We start from the raw sequence: 22,155 nt of genomic DNA on the forward strand, positions 1-22,155 counted from the left end.
ATTACAAAAATATGTATTTAATTATTTCTATCAGTAATTTAGTATATATAATAAATGTCTGGCTGGCTGTAAGCTGCAGACTAGGTTAGTCGAAATGTCTAGAGAGATAAATACCTTTATCCTTACTAATTTTATACATGCGAAAGTAACTCTGTCAGACAGTCTGACTGTCTGTCTATCTTGATTTTACGACAAAATTGAATAGTTTGCTTTTTAATGCGAACAAAGAGTTGCAAGGAGTTGAAAGGGGAGAGAAAAGGTTGTATGGAAGTATTGTCAGTTTAAAAGGTAGAAGAAACTTATATTTTAGGCTGTTGATTAAATATAAATTAAAAAAGGGTTGTAAGGGGTTGAAAGGGATCTCCCCTTGGAAAGGTTGTACAGAAGTGGGTTTAAGGGGTTGAGATAAAAGATTTTTTGGAAGTATCGTCACTTTTAAAGTTAGAACCTTGAAGTTTATTCTTTAAGATGTTGATTAAATATAAATAAATATGACACTTAAAGTTTGTAATGATGTTACATTTAAGAGGGTTAAATTAAATGAGTAGATGAAAATTGTATGGAAATTCGTCATTTTTGAAACTAGAACCATGAGTCTTTTTTTTGGAGTTCGGGTCAAGGTCATGCAATTGCGGGCACAGCTAGTTTCCTATAGAATTATTCATGATGAAAACTCAGTTAATTTCATGTCAAAACTGAATAGTTTATACCTATTTAACTGGCTACTTTTTAATGCGAACAAAGAGTTGTAAGGGGTTGAAAGAGGTGATAAAAGGTTGTATGGAAATATCGTCATTTTTAAAGTCAGAAGGTTGAAACTTATTTTTTAGGCTATTTATTAGATATAAATAAAGAAAAAGGGTTGTAAGGGTTGAAAGGAGAGATGAAGGGTTGTACACTATTGTACAGAAGTATCGTCATTTTGAAAGTTAGAACCTTGAAACTTTATTTTAGGATGTTGATTAAATATAAATAACTATAACATTAAAAGTTTGTAATAATGTTACATTTAAGAGGGTTAAATTAAATTAGGGATGAAAATTGTATGGAAATTCGTCATTTTTGAAACTAGAACCATGAGTCTTTTTTTTGGATTTCTGGTCAAAGGTCATTCAGTTGCGGGCACAGGTAGTTTTCTATAAAATTATTCATGATAAAACTCGGTTAACAATATAAGTAACAATCATTTTAAATATCACGTTTATCTCGACTTCACGTCAAAACTGAATAGTTTATACCTATTTAACTGGCTATTTTTTAATGCGAATAAAGAGTTGTAAGGGGTTGAAAGGGAAGATAAAAGGTTGTATGAAAGTATTGTCATTTTAAAAGGTAGAAGCTTGAAACTTATATTTTAGGTTGTTGATTAAATATAAATAATGAAAGAAGGGTTGTAAGGGGTTGAAAGAAGAGATGAAAGGTTGTACAGAAGTACCGTCATTTTTAAAACTAGAAATTTGAAACTTATTTTTAGGATGTTGATTAAATATAAATAAATATGACACTCAAAGTTTGTAGTAATATTACATTGGAGAGGGTTAAATTAAATTAGGGGTGGAAAATTGTCGGGAAATTCGTCATTTATGAAACTAGAACCGTGAGTCTTTTTTTTTGGAGTTTTGGTCAAGGTCATGCAGTTGCGGGCACAGGTAGTTTCCTATAGAATTATTCATGATGAAAACTCGGTTAACAATATAAGTAACAACCATTTTAAATATCACGTTTATCTGATATTCATTCTATACTGCAGCCGCGTAAATAATATACGAAACGAATACGTTTTACTCAGTGCAGCCAAGTTGATATATTATATTTAGAATTTCACATGCCATGTACACTGAGCAGCAAATAATCGTTCATGTGCGAAGGGGCAATGGACTATTCATAGGAATACGTGACTGAAATCCACAATTAAATACACGGGTTCATATACTGCTGATACAACGCAGAGTTTTGCGTTGAATGTTGCGTTCAAACTGATCAATTCGACTGCGCTTATTGTGTATGTTGTAATCGTTATTTATGTTATTTACAGTGATTAATGATCAATAACGAAAGAAATAACAAAACTTTTCTCCGAATTCGACTGTGTTTTTTTGTGTATTATGATCACTTTATTTATAGTGATTGGTTATTATTAAAGAAAGAAATAACAAAACCTTTCTTCGAATTCGACTGTGTTCTTTTGTGTATGATGATCACTTTATTTATAGTGATTGGTTATTATTAAAGAAATAAATAATAAATTTTTTCTTCGAATGCGACTGTGTTCTTTTGTGCATGATGATCGCTTTATTTACAGTGATTGTTTATTATTTAAAGAAAGAAATAACAAAACTTTCCTTCGAATGCGACTGAGTTCTTTTTTCTGTCTTTCTTTTCTTTTGTGTATGATGGTTGCGTTATTTACTTATTTATTGTGATTTTCTTCATTAATTAATAAATAATTATTTATTAATTAATGAAGAAAATCACAATGCATTGTTTTTATCATTGTGATATTAAATCGAAATATTGTAGTATTTGAAAAGGTATAGGATAATTTCGTCAATTTCAAACACTCTGCAACCTTAATCGCATTATAAATTTATAAAATACATATTTTGGTTTGAAACAACAATCTTTCCATATTAAAGTAGCTCATTGTTCTTTTTTTTAAGAAAATTATTGGTGTTAAGTACCGGTTGACTATAAGGATAAAGTTCTATATTCCATTGTATTTTTTGGGTGAATAGTAATAGGTATCATTATCGAAAATCAAGAAGTTTTTATGAATATTCTGGAAATTTTGACGATTGTTCTTTATTACAATCCATAAGATTAGAAAATTGTATTTTTTAAGGTAAATAAGTACCTCTATTGACAATGAAATTTTTCGTGTTAAGACCCGATAGGGTATATTAATAAAGCTCTGTATTCGATTGTATTTTTAATATGAATATTAATAGATATCATTGTCGAAAAACAAGAAGTTTTGATGACTGTTTTTATTATAATTATTACAAATTACGCTACTATTAGTAGTGTAATGTTATATAGTCTAAAGCCTTCCTCGACAAATGGACTATCCAATACAAAAATATTTTTTTCGATTTCGAATTCGAACCAGTTCTTGAGATTAGTGCGTTTCAAACAAACTCAGCTTTATAAAATTAGTATAGATTTACCGCGTTGCGTTCTTACAACGTACATGAGCCGGTATATTTCACCGGATCATTTGTTATGCCTTTGATTTGTATACGAAGGATTTTCAACTGACTCCAAATAGACGAGGGTTCTTTCTCTGTATATTACACAGTATCTTCAGTATTTGTGAATGAATTTTTGTTAGAATTGTTTCAATTAGAAGACTCTACTGAAATCATCACGAAACGAAAAATGGTATTATTTGAGACAGAAAATAATATGTTTTTCATATTTGGATTATGTAGACGACGATGCGGGTAAAAACTAGTACATAAGAAATAGAAATATTTCTTTTTTTAATTTATATCTTTAATACCATCATCAGGTCACTCTAAAAATACAGGTTAGATTTTTTACCAAATAAAAAAAGAATTAACAAAATCGGTTCACGCAGTAAAAAACATATTTAAAGTGTAATTAACATATATTACAGAATATAGTAGATAAAAAATCACTTTTAAAAATTTGGTTTCATAGGCGCGTATCTAAAAGTATTAAAATTTTTCAGATTTGAAGTGATTGCCACGTGACAGATCCACAAACTCGCACAACAAGGTTCCGTTATACACTTTTGCTTTGGATATCTAACTTTTTTTATCAAGACATCTTTGTACCCTAGAAAGTAGAGCCAAAGTTATGTCGCAAATGGGATACAACACATAGTGGTGTAATATATAATGATATTTTATTATATATTATTTTATATATATTATGTTTGTATTGTTTATTATATATCTACTAGCTTTTACCCGCGGCTTCGCTCGCATTGAATCAAATATATATATATATTTAATAAAAAGTATCCTATGTTCATTCTAATACCTCCAAGAACATGCGTATAAAATTTCATGTTGATCAGTTCAGTAGTTTCTGCGTAACAAACATCCCTTCTTTCATATTTATAATATTATTATTTTATAATATTATAAGGAATGATGAATATTCATTGTAAATATAATATTATTTATTACTAGTAGTGACCCAATGTTCGAAATTAGACAGTATCTAATTCATTTAAATTCTAACTTTGAACATTACTAAGGTATTATTGTCAAAAACCTCTATACTTGTATGTCAAATACATGGTGGTGTGTGTAATGCTGTTTATATTGATTTAATGTTTTTTTATGCATAGTTTAAAAAAATATTAGCACTAATGATGGGGATTATGAACATTGAAATTTCGCACACTTATATAAACTGTAAGTGTGCGAAATTACATAAACACCATCTGCGCTATTTTCGTAAAAATTGGTACAATATTTTTGCTTCACATTAACGCACTTTTGAATAGTCATCACTTATTTTTTTAATCTACGGCTCAATTCGGAAAGCCGTCTCATCACCAGAAGAACAAGCAATAAACTTGCACGTTGCTCTTTTATAAATATATACCTATATATCTGTGTTTCAGGCGTTCATAGGCTACGGTAACCATTTACCATCAGATAGGCGAATAATTGCCACCATCGTAGTATAAAAAAAAATATATGTCTTATGCTAATCAGTTAATATACCGCTCATTCGGAAAGCTCAAAGAAAGAAAGGAAGAGAACTAATAAGAAACTTGTGTGTTGACTTTCATAAGTATTATATTTATGAAAAATTTAACACACAATTTTCTTACTTGTTCTCTTTACATATATTACATATGTACATATAATTATACATATATATATGTATAATATATGTGTATAATATGAATATGTGTTATGCCAATCCGTTAATATACCGCGCATTCGGTAAGCTCAAAAAAAAGAAAGGAAAAAGAAGCAAGCAAGCATGAAACTATAGTGTAACTTTTTTAAATATATATATGATATGTCTATAATATGAATATGTGTCTTATGCCAATCAGATTTGCAGATTCGGTTGCAGGGAGCAACCGGTCTGCAAAGTTATCGAAACTCTCTAGAAATAAATCACGGGATATTCAGACAAAATCAATGTCAGATTACATTCGGACAACGAGTGGCCTGGGCTGTCGTCCTTTGGGAAATGACGTGGGCACACTGACAGGATTATCATGACTGTGACGAGGGTCCCAGATGCACCTGGGACATGGTACATGACCCATTTACACTGACAGTGGATTGGACATTATGACAGTTGAGTGTTTGTGCGTCTGGGTCGAGACGTTTTAATCGTTTAAGTCCTCCTTGTTAAGGAATGCAGTTTCCTTATATTATACTAGCTGTTAACCGTGACTTTGAGTGGAAAATATCCTTTTTATTATTAAAATAATTAAAAGTAGACTAATTTACTCCTTATTACATTAGATATCTACGAGTAAAAGTTCTGTCAAAATCCGTTCCGTCCTTTCAAAGATTAGCCAGAATAAACAGGCAGTTAGACAGATGACAATTTAATGTATTTTTTATGTAAGTACTCTATATGTATATACTTTCATATGCAGTGAAAAGTTATTAATTTGAAATTACAAATAGGCACTTAAATTTTATATAAATTTTTATTTAAATTTTAATCTATATATCTTTGTATAAAAAGATACTAAAGAACTATATTTATTTCAATACTCATGGGCAGTGATAATCACTAACCATGAGGTTAGCCGCAAGCTCGTTTATTGCTCCTATGTTATATAAAATTACCTGTTTTTGTATCCCATAAGCTTAATAGATATATATTCATTAAAACAATACGTAAGGCGATCTAGTCTGTTAAGCTGCATAAGCTTTAAAAACTAGTATACAATGAAGTCACTTCTGTTGTCTGTTCGCCTTAGATCTTTTAAACTACGCAACGGATTTTATTCCAGTTTCTAGCAGAGTCATTTAATAGGAAGGTTTATATGTATAATATACGTATACACGTGCAAAGCTTTTTTTATTAAAAACAAAAATAAAACTGTTTTCATAAAGTACAAAGCAATCCATAACTGTTTGAGTTGTATCCCTTTGTCGTTCCCCAAAGAATAATTAATAAAAAAAGAATGAATTAAAACAGTCAATCAAAATTCAAAATAAGAATCGTATTGAACATTTATTGTAATATAGTGTAATACGACAGATCCATCTTATTTGAGGTAATCCAATCATGTAAACCTACTGATTGGCATCGGCTGAAACTGCGTTTTTTATAGGCGATCAAAGGACACCCTAAAACTGTTACAACTACGTAGGCAGCCAAGTTAACTCGCCATATCTTTCCCCGCTTTATCTATTCAAATATAAAAACTGAAAGAAAAAGATAATAGAATTTTATGTGGTTATTTTTTGTTTTCACTGGATAGCCTCGGTGGTCTGGCTGCATTACTTCCGATGGTAGAAGAGTAGTCTGATTCCTCGTACAATGCAAACATTTGTATTTTTGAGTGTGATTTTTTGTGTTGATAATATTTGTATAATAAACAAATATAATGTACCCGTATATGTTGCTGATTGAGCTGAGCTGACCTGATCCCGCAAACATTGTTTTCCCATATAGATTAAAATCGCTATTAAAAAAAAATAGGGATTGCTGATAGAGATGTATTTTTTTTATCATATAAAATTATAAAAAAAGAGTTATCCAAAAATATAAACAAAAGGTTACGGGTGAACAATCCTCATCACTTAGGGTTATGAAAAATAAATAGTAGCCGTTTCTCAAACCTACTAAACTAGGATATAAAATTTCATAAAAATTGGTCAAGCCGTTTTTGGAGGAGTATGGTAATTTGTTAAAGAAATAGAAATAAAAAATAAAAAATACAAAATCGCCAGATTATACAGAGAAAATGAAGTAAATTATTATATTTTGTATAAGGAGATCTATTTACCCTCCAGAGGTTCGAACTCGATACCGCATGTTAAAAATATACACATATATGTACAGTACATTCGTTTCAGAGGCACAGTTCAATATAAAATACATAAAGTAAATCGCAAAGTAACAATTCTTTAGTACAGAAGGAATGTTTATTTTCTTCCCAAACGAATAAAGCTAAAATGTCTTTCTGTATTAGGCCTATATAACACTAAACTCAAGTGTGCTTTCCTAAATTTTATTGAAGCAGTAAACCCCCAATCTGTTTGCGCGCAATGGTCAGGGGTAATGAACTGTTTTGTCATTACCCACGTGTACAAAGGGTGATGTTGTTCTCATTGCCAATAAAAGTTTATTGTTTGTTTTGTTGTGAAGTCGTATGACTTTATATGTGTAAAAAGCAGATGGATAGACAGATAAATAATTTGTATTAGTATGTAAAACTTATATAATCGACGACGACGAGCTCGGTTGTCTAGCGGTCTAGCACACCGCTTTACGTCCGATGGTCGCGGGTTCGAGTCCTCGCACGGCACAAACATTTGTATTCATGAGTATGGTTGTTTGTATTGGTCTGGGTGTTTTCTATGTATAATATGTATGTATTTACGAAAAATAATATATTAGTATTTATATCGTCTAGCTAGTTTAACTTGGGACTAGATGGCGCTGTGTGAATTGTCCTAAGATTATTATTATTACAAAGAATTAAAATAGTTAAGTACAAGTTGGACTTCGACGTCTAGGGTTCCGAACAATATATTTTTTTGGTTTAAATTAGTTTCTCTAATTTAATTAAGAGACAGATACATGGAATTAACGGCCTCGGGGGTGTAGCGGTTTAGCATACCGCCTTACTTCCAATGGTCACGGGTTCAAACATTCTTATTCATGAGTATGATTGTTTATATTGGTTTGGGTGTTTTATATTGGGTCTATGTATATTATGTATTTACAAAAAAATGCATCTAGGTATTTATATTAGTTGTCTAGTACCTATAACAGAAGCTCTGATTAGCTTGGTAGATGGCGCTGTGTTAATTGTCTAGGGTTATTTACTTATTTACATTACGTATATAAACAGACGTATTACCTTTTGTTACTGAATCCAGAAGAGACATAAAAAAACTGGAAAGAACAAATGCGAACAGGCAATAAAACTGTAATCATGCGCGCTACGCAACAACACAAAATGGTCATAGCCCACTTTATTATTATTTGTTTCGTCCTTAAAGGACTTACTGATATTCGGCCATAACCGAGAGTTACCAGCGAAATACAGATACAATATTTCGGTGGCTTACAATAAATAAACGACCTCGGTGATCTAGATTTTTACTTGATATGACACGACGAACTAATTAATAACATTATTGAAGGAAAAATAGATGGAAAGAGAGGAAGGGGACGACCGAGACACAGCTATCTCAAGCAAGTTAAAGCCCAAGTTGGAGTCGTGTCGTATCTACAGCTAAAAGGACTGATAGAAGACCGTGTAAGAAGTGACGGGAGCTCCTTGACAAGAGCACAGCTCTTAAATTATGAATGATTGAATATTATTTTCAACTAGCTGTACCCGAGACTTCGTCCGCGTGGAATTTAACTTCATATTTCTGATATAAAAGAATTTTTCTAAAATAAAAGTAGCCTAATTACTCTTTATTAGCACACCGCCTTACGTCTGATGGTCGCGGGTTAGTTTTCTCGTTTGATTATTTCTATCGGTCTGCGTATGTTCTATATATGTATTTACTAAAAATATATCTATGTATTTATATCAGTTGTCTAGTATCTATAACACAAGCTCTGCCTTACATGTGTTAGGGTTCACATCGATATTGTGGAAAAATCTGATATTTTATATTAAAAGAAGGTAGTTTCATTATTACTCGGTATCGTTAAACTAGTTGCATATAACCCCCACTCATATCTTCTCTGTATAAAAGGGAGGGTTTTTGTAAGCCGCGGCATAGGTTTCTGCGCCGAGCCACCGGTTCGTTCGCAGCGTAGATCTCCACCGCGATCTTAATCTGCCCTCCATCAAGCAGTTTATGAAGGAAGCGTCTCGACGCTACTTCGACTCTGCCCAATCCCACCCTAACCCGCTTATAGTCAGTGCGGTCGACTACACACCGAGGAGTAATATCCGACATACGCGACAACGTCGCCCGAGGCACGTTCTCATTGACCCCGACGACCACATAACGGCAGGTAACCTCCCCACGGGCCCACCCGTTCCACCCCGACCACACTTTTACACACACACACGACACCGTCCTCGCCGGCGAAGACGACGACCTCAAACACTCAATATCGCGCATTCAACCGGGCGCCTGCGCGCGCCCGGGCGCTCCACACCGGCGCCCCCGGGCGCCCCTCCGATCGATCCCCCGTCCAATTCAAACGGGGATCGAAATTACAACGGCCTGAGCCGAGGTTCGAACCCCTAGTGGTGCCCTCAGACTAAAGTCGTATCCGTCAGGCAGGAGTTGGCTTTCAGCCGCTCCATAAGTCCTTCCGCGGGTTTGGAGTGCCATCTGCACTCGCCCCATAACGTCCGGTGAAGCTGTAAAGGCCAGCTATGGCCAACAGCATTAGAGTAGTCCCAAAAAAAAAAAAAGCCGCGGCATTCGGTCTTTGTGCAGGTTGTATTTTAATTGCTAAAGTGAATTATGTTAGAGACATAGTTAAATTAATGTCATATAGTTGTTATTTTATTATAATACATACTTTTACTAGTACATAGAGTTGATATAACACATGTGACTAGACGGCGCTGTGTGAATTGAATACGTCAATTAGCCCATTTTTACCGGGAGGATGGCGTAAAGTTATTTCTGTGGAATACAGGAATTAATAAATCGAAAATATGGTAGCATAGGTCAATCAGCTAGTTTGCTATTTTAAATACATAATTATGCTACGATTACATTCAGCCGCTTCCCCTGCCACTCGCGCTGCCGGAAATATTGCCGGGTGGCAACTGAACGAGAGGGCTGAATGTAAAAACACGCAGCCACTCGCGCTGCCAGTCCTTTGACTCGCGCACGAAAAACCGACAATCGAGGGAGCGCCGGGCAGCGTGAGTGGCAGCGCCAATGGCATGGGAAGTGTTTCCACTCGTGTTTACACTCTCGCGCTGCTCACTTCCCTGGCCACTCGGGCTGACTGTAAATAGGGCATTAAACACAATGTATGTACATTCATATCAAATTTTATTGAGATCTGTTCAGCCGTTTACTCGCGAAGTAACATGGAAGACAAAATATCTGGTTATTATGCACAAAAAAAACTTGTCTCGACTTGTAGGCTCGTTGGAATGATAGTTAGTGTTAGCACGAGAGCAATAAATTTCAGTATTACACAGTTGGCTCAGTGCCCGACAAAAATGGACGCCAACGACTCCTCAGTGCAAGTGTGCGGAATAAATTTGAAGTGAACAGTCACAGGCTTTGTAATTGATCTTTAGGACTTCGGGCTATGCGCTTTTTGCGACTAGGACGGAAAATATGAGTTGACGTTTAAGTTGTAATGCGTTATGAAGTGTACATTCGAGTCAGACAATGTTTTTTCTTTTTTTTTACGGCTTTGGCAGTCACCGTTGTACTTCCGATGGTCGTGGGTTGGTTATTTGTATATATAAGTACGTTTGTTGGTATCGGTCTGGGTGTTTACGATGTATATTAGTTGTCTAATACCCATAACAGAGGCTCTGCTTAGCTTGGAACTACATATCGCAGTGTGTATAATAAAATAAAAAAAAAAATTATCTTAATTTGTGTAGTACAAATTAAGATAATTTTTTTTATTATAAAATGTAAATTTAATACAAAACCAGTTATATTTTTAGACGTGTCTTAGCATGAATAATTGTAAGGTAAATTTCTATTAGGATCGCCAGCAGTGGACGTTTAGTGGAATGTAGTGGAATCTTCGAGAGAGATAAGTATTTTAATTTTTTTTAGAACATCACATAATAATCGCTTCTTTGTAAAATGTTCGTTTATATATATGTGTACTGGTAAGAATAATTGAATCCAGAACATTCTCCTTTTTGACTTCAGTTGTAAAATCACAAGTGAACTCTTTGATAAATTGTCTACAACAAAGTAGTAGCTTTGTTGTGAGTGTGGGCAGCAATCGTAGATTTATCCTGAATTCGTTTAGGATTTTTACTAAATGGTATTGTCAGGAGTGGGGTATTTTTATTACAAATGAAAGAATAGATAGGGTGCACTCTATTTATTTAGTGCCACAGATAGTTTAAATAAATCTATACATTAATATTAATAATATTATAAACAGGAAAGTTTGGGAGTAGGTATGTTTATTACTTGGTTTTAATGAAACTTTACAATAATATTGCTTATACATCAGAATAACATATAGGCTATAGTTTTTTTTAAGGAAAATTTATATATTGAAATTTAACACGAGTGAAACATCTAGTAAAATATTGTTAGCACCATCTGTCAAATCTACAAGTCAACAGTGCGAATTGGGACATGGTCTGCCTCTCTCTATAGCACTGGCAACAACTTCTAATTCAAATTCAAAATTTTTGTTTCTCATTTATATACGCTTATCCTTATTTTCTATATTTGTTTCTACTAGCTTTTACCTGCGGGAGGATATATGTATATCGATAATTGAAAATAAAGACATAGAATCTGTCTACAATTATATCTAAAAATCTTGTTTTTTTTTTTCGGACTATAATGCTGTTGGCCGCAGCTGGCATTTACAGCTTCACCGGACGATAGGGGGCGAGTGCAGATGGCACTCCAAACCTGCGGATGGACTTATGGAGCGGCTGAAGGCCAACTCCTGCCTGACGGATACGACTTTAGTCTGAGAGCAGCTCTTGGTGTTCGAACCTCGGCTCAGGCCGTCGTAATTTCGATCACCGTTTGAAATGGACGGGGATTGATCGGAGAAAACATATCTTGTATTGTACATTACTTCTGCAAGTTCATTACAGTCATTTCTATTTGATTTCACTTTATTAGAATTATATGGACCAAATTGTATTATCTTAGTTTTCTTTAAATTAATTTGTATATTATTTTCAGTTAACCATTTTATAACGGTTTATAAAGTATTAACAATTTGTCTTTCTATATCATTTTTGTTTTTACATTCTACTGCTATAGTAGTATCATCAGCGTACACGTACGTTTGTGTTTTGTTATGTTAGGTAAATCATTTATAAAAAATATATGGACCTAGCATACTTCCTTGAGGTATTCCTGTTTTATTTAATTTTGGTCTAGATCTGTATTTTTTATATCCATTAATAGAAATAGAAATAATCTTTATTCAAGTAAACTTACTAATCTAATTGTAATCACTTTTGAATAGTAGCATTTTTTTTATTCTACCACTCATTCGGAACGCAGACTCATCACGAGAAGAATGAGCAAGAAACTTGTGTGTTGTTCTTAAACTAATAACTTTAAAATTCTCTGTGATAAGGTCGTCTTTTGTTTAACATATTTATATAAAGTTCAGTAAATATATTTCTGTGCATAAAATATAGTTATATTTTTATTGCTATAATAGTATCGTCATCATATTATATGCATTTCCAATATTACTATTATTATAAACGCGAAAGTTTGTCAGTGTGGATGGATGTGTGTCACTTTTAACGTAAATACTATTAATTAGTATAATCCACAGGCGACAAATTTCACGCGGACTAAAACCGCGGGCATAGCTAGTTACATACAAAAACACTCATAAAACTGAGTCAACACATGTTCTATATAAAACGAATACTAGGATTGATCGAAAAATTCAGCCATTTTTGAGTGTAGAACGAGTGGGTACAGCGCAACGCCTAAACAAAATCGGATTAAAACAGATTGAATCGAGCGCTGTACATTTATCGAATAGCGTCGGACTCGTTGCAAAAAAAGCATTGTTTTAGGGAACATATGTATATTATTAGTGTAAACACTTAAATGGATGCATTATGCACTTTTTTAACAAAATTTTATACATCACTAATTACTCGCCCCGGCTACGCACGGGTATACAAATATTATACATATAAACCTTCCTCTTGAATCACTCTACCTATAAAAAAAACCGCTTTAAAATCCGTTGCGTAGTTTTAAAGATTTAAGTATACATAGGGACAGACAGCGACAGCGACTTCATTTTATACTATGTAATGATTACAAGTCTAATATTGTGTATTGGGAGAGTTTCTGGTTTGTGATTAATTCTTAATCTATTCGCCCTGATGGACTAACTCCATCCTAATGCGATAACATCTACTATGCCTAAAGTATTTACTGCAGGTACCATCCTAATTTAAAACTACTAAAAAATTAGTATGCTATAAAAATAATAGCAATAAAAAATATTTTGTTGTTTTGTATATATATGATCTAACAATTAACGCAGTATATTAAAATTAATTATTTCTATATTAAACTTATTAAATAAAAAATAAATAAGTAGTAACGAATAAATAAAGAATCATTATGGTGTTATTCTAAATAATATTTTATTTATAAAACTGTACTATAATATTGTCTATATGCATTTGACTGTACACGAGGATAAATCATTTAAGTTAGTTCAGACAAGCTTTGAGCATTGTCAAAGATTTTGTGGATATTGAACCACCTGCCTGAGGGGAGACTGCTTTTATCGACTTGACTTACCGTCCTTGTATGTGGACCTGAGGAATTAGTATCTAGCAAGTACGATTGTTTGAATGTCTAACAGCGCTATCTGTGTCTATATGTGTGTGTATGTCTAACAGATAGAGACTAGAGAGGTAACCATATATGACCGTTTATATGTCTGGAAGAGATCGCTTAAGCTATAAGACAAAATATTTTTTTTTGCATTTTTTATTATGGTGCAAAATTTTTTTTTTATGTAACTGGAATGAAGCATAACCTAACAGCTATTAAATCTTAGCGATAACCATCTTATATTATCGGCGGCCAGACATTATTGTAAACATGTACAAAATTGATTTGAAAAGCATACGAGCTGAGTTTATTGTCAGTTCTTCTCACCTTGAAATCATATCGAACTGACTGTAGATTTGGCATATCATAAGAGTCTATAATAGACTTACATGAATAAAGATATTCTGAATTTGAATTTGAGATATTGCAACTTTGTGCATTTTCTACCGCATAGATGCAGAATTCACGGTGAGTATTATGAGTAATTGTTAGGTGACCAGCTGCTGACCAGCCACACACAGCTCCGTACCACCCGCCTGAAACTAAAACACCATCCTGATCATCTAGATGAATGGCGGTCCTTCACAGTACTGTTTTATAGACACTTTTTGCTACGCACAACTATAATGTGGAATCACCTTACAGCAATGGTATTTCCGAAATGATACGATATTGAAACGGTCAGGAAAAGAGCGTAGTCCTTATTTCTTCTTAAGGTCGGCAACACTTGCAATTTTTGGTATTATTGCTCATGGGTGGCAGTAATCAGTTACCATCAGGTGAGCCGCAAGCTCGTTTGTTCCGTGTTATAAAAAATAATTATATAAAAGTATTATCCAGTATTGGTTTAGTAATTTACACATAGTGTATATCACAAATTTCTTAAAAATGTTATAAAATGTTTCTATGAGTTGTTCTAGTTCTTTGTTAAGGTTTCATATGGGTCGGCAACGCGTACGTGACACCCCTGATGTCTCAGGCGTTCATAGGCTACGGTAACCATTTATCATCCGTATGCTTATTTGCCACAATCATGATATAAAAAAATATAGATGGTGTTGTGTGCATTGTCAAAGATATAAAAAAATCGTGATATAAAAAAAATATGGTGTTGCATTGTCAAAAATATACCAACAAAAACATATTTGAGAATGGCACATCACTATACAAACTTCTATTAAATCTCTGTCGTAGGTGTCTTTGATCAAGAACAGCTTTGAACTGTTGACTTCCAGGTGACTCACTTTATCTCCCTAATACAATATGTGCCTGAAACCTAAAGGATACTAAACGCCGTCAAACAGGTTTGGCATTTTGCTTTTGCCACATGTCACGTTTGTAGCAAAGGTGACAATATATATATATATATATGTAACCCACCCTACCCTACGCTCGGGGCGAACAGACGTGTCATTAGCAATACCGAAATTTAAAATTAAAATTTATAACTGTTTCCTTAATAAATTTAGAATCTAAGGAAGAAAAATTATTACAAGTCTAAAATAATAATAGTGAAAGCTTAAGTATATAGTGAAAATACTACTATGTCGCTACAGAGAACTCCCACGAAATGTTCATCGAACCCAGACTTAACTACAGAAAATATGCAGAGATATCCATCACGAAAAAGAAAACAACCGGAAGATTCTGCATGCGAACAAATAGAAAAACTCTCAGAAAGACTTTTTGAGAAGATCAACTCATGGAAAGCTGATATAGATAGAGGGATTTCAAGTATTAATAGCAAAATAGATACAGTGATAAGATGTGAACTGGATACATTATCTACACGTACATTGGATATGCAGGAGGAATTAAATAAACTGCGCAAAAACTACGACAAACTCGAGTCAACAATCTCCAATTTACAGGTACGCCAAACTGAAGTAGTCAAAGATATTCTAGATTTAAAGAATAGTATGGAATTTCAATCTAGTTCTCACTCTGATTTACAAAAACGCATATGTGATTTGGAATCTACAAATAAAATCCTGCTTACAACTGACAACAAGGTACAGAATTTAAATACACAGGTTGATCAACTAAAAAGGTGAATTAAATATATACCATCAAAGGGAAAGGATTCATAACTTAGAAATTATCGGCGTGCCTGAAGCTAAAAATGAATGCCTAATAGATCTCACTATTAAAATTGCACATCACGCAGGCGTTGTCATCACCAGAGATTGCATAGAACATGGAAATCGCATTCAACCAAGACAAATCATTCAAGGGCGACCCAGGGTAATTGTAATAAAATTAAAATCTCGGCTGCATAAAGACAACATCATCTCTGGTTTACGAAAATGTCATGGAATAAAGACCAAGGATGTGGGTATTCCAGGCGAAGATCGTCGGATCTACGTCAACGAACATCTGACCACTAATAATAAATTACTACTTAAAAAGGTAAAAGATATAGCTAAAACAAAATTATTTAAATATGTGTGGGTAAAAAACTGTCAGATTTTCGTGAGACGAAACGAAACTTCACCAGCTATTTTAATAAAATACGATTGCGACATATCAAAAATCCGTTAGAAACATTTTTGTTACTGCTTTGTATTACAACTTCTTTATTTTTCAACCAAAAACAACAGTGTATCTGTTTTTCAGTCACGAAGGTTCATGTCATCATTAATACTATATTAATACAATATCTCGAAACGCTAACTGTCAGTCTACATCTTGTTCTATTCATACTGTTTTCTACAAGACTATTAATCCACACAAACTACAAACATATACAAACACACACACATTACAATACATTTATCACACTACAATTCTATTTCTCTTGTTTATTTTTGGAGTACGTTATTGAAAACACAATAATAAATACAACATTCGTAAAACTAATTCATTCTAAAAACTCTGCCCTAATACTGGAGTATAATCACTTTATCTTAATATTATTATCAGCTTTTAAAACCTACATAAAGTACACTATATTTTATCTTATGGTTAGTGAAATAATTATTTTAAACTGTGCTATAAAGGAACATCCATTCATGACATTTAACTTTGGTGAATTGATCGTGCTATTCCACTCGTATAATACAAATGAGCGTGAGTCGACACTAAAAAACGCTTGTCTACCCGACATTGACAGCAATATTATAAACACCGCCAAAATTATTTTTTTATTTAACATAATATATATATCCGCGCGCATTAATTATAACAAGTTTGATATTAAGTGTATAAAAATGAATAAAATATGCAATGGTATTGACTTAGGGAATTGTTTTATATTGCAGTATGGTCATGCAAATAAAAACAGTATTTTAGATAATTACGTTTCGTATCAGGTATCAAGCATAACTACGATGGTAATTATTGTTTGTACAATTCAGTGACTTAAATTATTTAAAAATTTATTATCAAAATGCGCGCGGTTTACGCACTAAAACGTCAGATTTTTTTTCGAAATATTTTAACAAATAATTATGATATCATTATCATAACGGAAACCTGGTTATGTGACGGAATTTTTAATGCAGAACTTTGTGACGACCGTTATGATGTATATCGGTGTGATCGGAATCGCACACTTACGGGTAAAGCCACTGGCGGGGGAGTCATGATCTGTACTATGCGTAACTTGTGTGCCATTCCGCGTCCCGAGTGGTCTATCTCACCTACAGAGTCAGTTTGGTTGACGATACCCTCTCGAAGTATTGTTTATGACAATTGTCACACATCATTTAACTTGCACATAGGAGGAACATATATCCCGGGTGGCCTCCCGAATCAATCTCGTGATATTGATAATATTCTACATACAGTAAACAATCTTTGTACAAATTTTAGTAATGACCGAGTGTTATTGGTAGGGGATTTTAATTTGTCAAATATTGAATGGCACTGCGACGGACCTTCTTTTTTAAAAAAAGGTGCTATTGAAATTCAAGAAGTAGGTATTAAATTAATAAACGAAACGACATTGTGTGGTCTCAAACAACACAATATCATTAGCAATTCTCATGGCAATGTATTGGATCTGGTATTTTCTAACTTTTGTATTGAAATAGAAAAATGTGATTATCCTTTAGTACGAGAAGATACATTTCACCCAGTCCTACACATTGATAGTCTCGATCTTGTAACAAAATCCTTTAAAGAAAATATTTTACCCAAGTATAAATTTTTTAAGGGTGATTACGAAAAAATTAATTTCTCTTTATCAGATAAAGATTGGAATAGTATTTTGAAAAATGGTACCGTTGAAGAGGCTACTCGTGTTTTTTACGATATAATCTATGAAAATATTAATAAATTTATCCCAACATATACTAAAAACAACAATCGGTATCCTATATGGTACAACAAATCTCTGATACATATTTTAAAGGATAAAACAAAGGTGCACAAGCGATGGAAAAAACCAATAACTTAAGAGATTATGACGAATTCTCATTGCTTAGAAAAAGGTTTCACTTAAAAGAGAAGGAATGTTTAAATAATTACATTAATTTAATACAGGAACAAATCATAGAAAACCCAAAAAAACTATGGTCTTATATTAAATCAAAAAGATTAAATGATTCGTATCCACAAACTTTTAACTCGATCTCTGGTACTTACTCAGATGGTGAATCTATTGTAAATGGATTTAATAACTTCTTTCACAGCGTTTTTATTAACCAACCAAACCAAACCAATAGTATAAATAATGATTTACCTTCACCTCTATGTGGAGACACAGGATATATCCAATCTGTGCAGGTAACCGAGGCTGAAGTTTTTTATCTTATATCTAAATTAGATACTAGAAAAGGCGCAGGTAGCGATGGGGTTCATCCATACTTCATTGTAGAGTGTGCAAAACCACTGACACGGCCGCTTACCATTATTTATAATAGGTCATTAAGTGAGGGTTCATTTCCTTCAATTTGGAAGCAAGCACTTATTGTTCCAATCCACAAAAAGGGTGCCAGGACCAGGATTGAAAACTACAGACCTATATCCATCTTAAATGCTTTTAGCAAAGTGGCAGAAAAAATTGTATATGCGGCAATCTATCCCACTATCAGTAACAGCATCACAGATAACCAACATGGTTTTCTAAAATCTAAATCGACCATTACTAATTTGGCTATTTTTTCATCTTATGTGTTAAACAATATGGAGAGAGGGGGACAGGTGGATGTAATTTATACAGACTTTGAAAAAGCTTTCGATCGCGTACATCATGAAACTTTATTAAAAAAATTAAATATATTGGGTATAAATGGGGATCTCCTTCGATGGGTAATTTCCTATTTGTCGAACAGGTCTCAGGCTGTTGTAATAGGTGGTTTTCGATCTAATTTTGTTGACATTCCCTCCGGAGTTCCCCAGGGATCGCATTTAGGGCCTCTGTTTTATAATGCTTATCTTTATGATATTTACTTAAGCTTTGCTGATACGGAATATTTATTATATGCCGATGATAAAAAAATTTACCGTGTTATAAGCAGTGTCTCTGATTGTTACAAATTACAAAATGACTTAAATTCTTTGAGTAATTATTACAAAAAAAATAATATTACTGTAAGTCATGATAAATGTCAAATTATCAGTTTTACAAGACGTAAAACTCCTTTAATATTTACATATACCATAGACGACATCCCAATCCAGCGAGTTAACCTAATACGTGATCTTGGTATATATTTTGACAGCAAATTTTTAATGGACAAACATATAGACATTGTTGTAGCTAAGGCGCTCAAGAGCTTAGGTTTTGTGAAGCGTGTATGCCGATATTTTAAAAACATACAATGCCTGAAATCTGTATATTTTGCATATGTACGTAGTACACTAGAGTATGCGAGTTGCATATGGTCACCACAGTATCAAATTTATAAAGACCGCATGGAGCAGGTACAATGGCGATTTATTAAATACCTTAACTTTAAACAAAAGACTTTCACAAATTATGAGGAAGGATGTAAAAGTTATAAATTATTAACATTAGACTTGCGTCGTAAACTTTTGGATGCCTCTTTTCTATATGATATTATCATGGGAAACATTGATAGCCCACGGATCCTCAATACTATTGCATTCTCTGTTCCCCGCCGTCGTGTACGTGGAACACCATTATTCTCGGTACCGCTTGCCCATACTAACTATGCTAAAAATTCTATATTTTCTCGTATAATGTCGACGTATAATAAATACTTTAAAGACGTAGACCCCTTTAGATATTATTCTAAAAACACATATAAAACGAAACTCATTCATATTCTTAATCACAACTTATAGTTATCTTCATACACTTTAATTATACACATGCACACACTTTCTTTCTTACAGAAACACACACACACAAGTGACTAATAATATAAATAAATAGTATCTAATTCAGATACTATTATAATATTTGTAATTCGTAAAGTTATTCTTAAAATTGTTCTATTAGTTTTATATATTGTGAAATTTATAATATTTGATTTGTACTTTTAAATTAATCCTTATTCTGTTTGCCACGTTCTGTTTTATTTTCTTTTGCTAATTCACTGAAAACCTGTTATTGGCTTTCTCTAGATATGTACTTTTGATTAATGTATTAGATTGTAAGCTGTTGGTTTTCTAATAAATAAATAAATAAATAAATAATGATATAACTAACTATATAACATTACTATATATATAGTAATGTTTATAACTAATTATCATATTTAGCTTATTATTAAATGTCAACGAAGCGATTCTTTTTAGTTAATACTATTGTTAAACAAATTTTCGACACTCAATGTCTTGTTTTTTAAGTAATATTGTATTGTAATTAAGTTTTTTAAATAAACCTATATATATATGTATATATAGGTTACAACTGAAACGATTTTTTGAAGGTCTCGGTGGTCTAGCGGTTTAGCACACCGCCTCACTTCCGATGGTCGCGGGTTCGATTTGTTGTACGGTACAAACTATTCATTAGTATGATTGTTTGTATCGATTTGTGTGTTTTCTATGTGTATTGTGTAAGTATTTAGAAAAATTGTCTAAATATTTATATTAGTTGTCTAGTAGGTTTTACAATAAAATACCAGAGTTTGTTATAAATCTGCCAGAAAAAAGATTTAAATGTCAAATAAAACACTTCCTTTGCAAAAAAGCTTACTATAAAATTGAAGAATTCGTTAACGATAATAATGTTTTTCTAGAAAAATTTTAAATACATAGCACTGACAATATTATCTGATTACACTAATAATGAGTGCGTAGCGATTTCTATGTTGATTGTCGCATGCCTCTTACTTGTTACACTGTAATTATTTATGTAAAAAAAAAAAAACATCTATTAAAAAGAGCAACACACAAGTTTCTTGCTCATTCTTCTTGTGATGAATCTGCATTCCGAATGAGTGGTAGAATCAAAATATGACTATTCAAAAGTGCTTGTAATGAGTTTATTTGAATAAAGATTATTTCTATTTCTATTTCTATTTCTAGTACCCATTACACAAGCTCTACTTAACGTGGGACTAGGTGACGCTGTGTGTATTGTCTAATGTTATTATTAATTGCTTGCGGCTCACCTGATGGTAAGTGATCACCACTGCTCATGACTACACTCGCAACACTAAGGCATTTGCAAATATATTACAAGTCTTTTAAGGTAGGAGGCTCTTTTCTTGAAGGTTTCAAAATCGTAGCGGGTCGGTAATATATTTACTTAATTTACATATAATAAAATCATGAAATCGTGACGAAGTAAAAACTGTTCGTTTATATGTTTATTTATTTAGGCACTTTTGTACCATAAGTACATGTCAGTCCCATTGTACCCTAAAAATAGTCACTCCATTACCTCACCAGTGAACAAATTGCCTAAGCCGCACCGCCCGTTGGGGTATAGAATGATGAGAAAATTAAGAAATGTAGGGATGAAAGGAAAATAATTAATATTGTGAAAATTACTACAAATCTCTGCATCGCGCAAGGAATCAATCTCGTAACCACAAAAAGTAAAGCCGTGTCTATACGTTAGACCATCAAGGCCTTTCTTCGTTAATTGAAGGAATTTTATAATCTTTAAAATATTTTGATGACTGTCAAGGACGGCAATGTTTAATTAGAGAAGAAGCAACGCCTGTAAAACGTAATGGCGGATTAAATTCATTTTTACGTGCTACCATTGTTATAGTGACTGTGGTATAAAGTTACCACTTCAATATGGTCGCTCCGTGTTGAAATTTTCTAACGGTAGTATGCGGAATGGGATAAATGTGCAAGTATGTATAATACATCCTTAATAGTAGTATTAATTAATACTATTATATATAAATAATTAATAGTAATATTATTGTAATTTTGAAGATTGTGCCCAGTGGCGTACCTTGGGAGAGGCCTATAGCTAGCAGTGGACTGCAGTGAGCTGATGATGATAATGATTATAAATTTTACAAACGTATGTTATTAGTTGACAATTAATTTCTTTCTTTCAAATGTGCCATGACTGATCCACTGATGCGATTCATTCTCAAATTCATCCTGG

General features: G+C 32.9%; 1 pseudogene; it reads left to right on the forward strand.

The window, feature by feature from the left end:
- The first annotated feature begins 15,190 nt into the window (after positions 1 to 15,190).
- Positions 15,191 to 16,208, forward strand: LOC131855014 (uncharacterized; annotated as a pseudogene).
- Positions 16,209 to 22,155: the final 5,947 nt, after the last annotated feature.

Source organism: Achroia grisella, unplaced genomic scaffold (assembly GCF_030625045.1).
Source record: "Achroia grisella isolate CSIRO2021 unplaced genomic scaffold, CSIRO_AGI_Agris_v1 utg1294, whole genome shotgun sequence".
Lineage (NCBI taxonomy): Eukaryota > Metazoa > Arthropoda > Insecta > Lepidoptera > Pyralidae > Achroia > Achroia grisella.